The sequence below is a fragment of the Phoenix dactylifera genome, unplaced genomic scaffold (assembly GCF_009389715.1).
Source record: "Phoenix dactylifera cultivar Barhee BC4 unplaced genomic scaffold, palm_55x_up_171113_PBpolish2nd_filt_p 001937F, whole genome shotgun sequence".
NCBI lineage: Eukaryota > Viridiplantae > Streptophyta > Magnoliopsida > Arecales > Arecaceae > Phoenix > Phoenix dactylifera.
The window spans coordinates 10117-13488 of record NW_024069221.1 but is presented as its reverse complement, the minus strand read 5'-3'; positions in this window follow the sequence as shown (position 1 = coordinate 13488).

Below are 3372 nucleotides of genomic sequence, written 5' to 3'. Positions count from 1 at the left end.
TCAGATATGGCTAACTCATTGTCCCTCCGAACACTATTAGACAATGATAAGCTTAATGGACCTAACTTCGATAGCTGGTATCGAAAGATGAAAATAGTATTAGAGCATGAGCGGATCTTGTATGTGATATCGGATCCTGCACCTGAGGAACTTGCAGCCAATGCACCACGTGCAATTAGAGACGCTTATCAAAAGTGGCTCAACGATCGCACTACAGTGCGTTGCATCATGAGGGCCTCGATGAATGACGAGTTTAGTCGTAAATTCGAGGAAGCGCAGCCAGTGAAAATTCTTCAAATGTTGAAGGAGTCTTTCGGCACACCTGATGATGTTGAACGACATAAGACCTCCTGCGCTATATTCAATGCCCGCATGAGGGAAGGGGCATCGGTCACCGATCATGTATTGTACATGGTCGAACAAATCGATCGCCTGAGTAAACTTGGCTTTCTTTTGCACGAGCAATTGGGCAAGGACGCCATTTTGAACTCACTTCCCAAGTCCTACCTGACCTTCCTTAGTCATTATAGAATGACTAAACCTGAAGTATCCTATCATGGTTTGCTAGGTTTACTGCAGACCTATGAGAAGGATCACCAACTCAAAAAGGAAACGGTGAATGTGGTAGGTGGGACTTCTGCAGGACTTTCTTCCTTTAAGAAAGGAAAGAAGAAGAAGGTGCAAAAAGCTCGTGCTGGGGTCTCTAAGCCCAGCCAGACTAAGAAGCGTAAAGCCGATAAAAGCAAGGCAGAGTGCTTCTTCTGTAAGAAGATGGGTCATTGGAAGCGGAACTGTCTGGCTTACATAGCGTCCCTTGATCCAAACAGGCCTAAGAAGAAAAAGCAGCAAACAGTTGCTGCACAAGGTAATTATATGATAACACCTTGTAATTTTTCAATTTATGATTCTACCACTTGGGTATTGGATACTGGAAGTTCAATTAACATTTGCAATTCGTTGCAGGGACTTCAAGTTAGTAGAAGATTCAAGAATGACGAGAGATTCTTGAACGTTGGAGATGGAAGATCAGTTCCAGTCCTAGCTTTAGGAGTCATTGAGCTTGTTTTTGAATCTAGAGTAGTCATATTAGATGATTGTCATTATTGTCCAACATTTTTAATGAATGTCATCTCTGTAGGCCTTTTGGCCAAAAATGGTTATTGCTTATCAATAAAAGAAAATTTTTGTGATATCATTTTGAATGGTATTAAAATTTTTCGTGGACAATTGAAATATGGCATTTATACTCTATCACTGCCTGTGAATGTAATGTACACCTCTAATAAACGCCCTAAGTTAGATAATGTCAATGAAGCCTATTTGTGGCATTGCCGGTTAGGTCACATAAATAAAAACAGGATAAACAGGTTAGCCCAACAGGGCATTTTAGAAATCAATGATTGTGAATCATTGCCAACTTGTGAATCCTATCTTCTGGGTAAGATGACCAAGTCACCTTTTTCTGGAAAGGGTGAACGAGCCAGCGATGTTCTTGGCCTCATACATACTGATGTATGTGGACCTATGAACGTAAGTGCCAAAGGTGGTTATGCCTACTTCATAACCTTCACAGATGACCTATCCAGGTATGGGTATGTCTATCTGATGAAGCACAAGTCGGAATCATTTGAAATGTTCAAACAATTTCATAATGAAGTAGAAAAACAGACTGGAAAGAGTATTAAGATCCTTCGGTCAGACCGAGGAGGAGAATACCTTTCTGGTGATTTCTTGACTTATCTAGAGGAGAATGGGATTCTCTCACAATGGACCCCTCCAGGAACACCTCAGCACAATGGTGTATCCGAAAGGAGGAATCGAACTCTGTTAGACATGGTTCGATCCATGATGGGGTTTACTAGTCTGCCTGTATCTTTTTGGGGTTATGCTTTAGAGTCTGCGTGTATAATACTAAATAAGGTTCCAAGTAAGTCTGTTGAGAAGACTCCATATGAGATATGGACTGGGCGTAAGCCGACACTTTCATACCTTAGGGTTTGGGGATGTCCGGCTTATGTTAAACGTTCTCAAACTGACAAACTTGGTCCTAGGTCCGATAAGTGTTATTTTGTAGGGTACCCCAAGGAAACTAGGGGTTATTACTTCTACCTTCCTAATGAACAAAAGGTGTTCGTAGGACTTAAGGCAACCTTTTTGGAAAAAGAATTCCTTAGTGAAGGAATTGTTGCCTCTAAGGTTGAACTTAATAAAGCTCAGCAGATGGAAGATTTAACACAAACTACTGAACCCACAGAACCGGATTCGATTAGATCAAACCCGGAGCCCAATGTAGAAGCACCATTAAGGCGATCAGGTAGAGTACTGCGTCAAGTGGACAGATACTACGGTTTCTTGGTCCAAGATGCAGATCCTATTGAGCTTGATGAGAACAATGAGGATCCGATTACCTATATGGATGCTATGCAAAGGTCCGACTCTGAGTTATGGCTTAACGCCATGAGATCCGAAATGGAATCCATGGAAATCAATAGTGTATGGACACTAGTTGATCCACCCGAAGGGATAAAACCCATAGGGTGCAAATGGATCTTCAAAAGAAAGAGAGGCGCAGACGGAAAGGTGGAAACCTATAAAGCCCGTCTGGTTGCCAAGGGGTATCGTCAACGTTATGGTATCGATTATGACGAGACTTTTTCCCCTGTGGCAATGCTAAAATCTATTCGGATCATGCTAGCTATAGCAGCATATATGGATTATGAAATCTGGCAAATGGATGTGAAAACAGCTTTTCTAAATGGAGAGTTGGAAGAAGAGGTGTATATGATACAACCTGAGGGTTTCACATCCATAGACGAGTCCAAAGTATGCAAGCTACAAAAGTCCATTTATGGACTTAAGCAAGCTTATCGAAGTTGGAACATACGTTTCGATAAAACTATCAAAACATATGGCTTCGTTAAGAACGAAGAAGAACCTTGTGTTTACAAGTGGGTTAACGGTTCAGTGATCACATTTCTTGTGTTGTATGTGGATGACATTCTCTTAATTGGGAATGACATTCCTGCATTACAAAATGTGAAACTTTGGCTGTCATCACAGTTCTCCATGAAGGATCTGGGAGAAGCATCCTACATCCTAGGGATGAAAATCTATAGAGATAGATCTAAGAGGTTGCTTGGATTGTCCCAATCCACGTACATCGACACTATGTTGAAGCGGTTCAACATGGAGAATTCCAAGAAGGGCTATCTTCCGATAGGCCAAGGAATTTCTCTCTCTAAGAAAGATTGTCCGACAACTTCCGAAGAGAGAGAGCGTATGAGTAGAATCCCATATGCTTCTGCAATAGGTTCTATCATGTACGCCATGACATGTACAAGACCGGATGTTGCTTACTCACTAGCAGTAGCG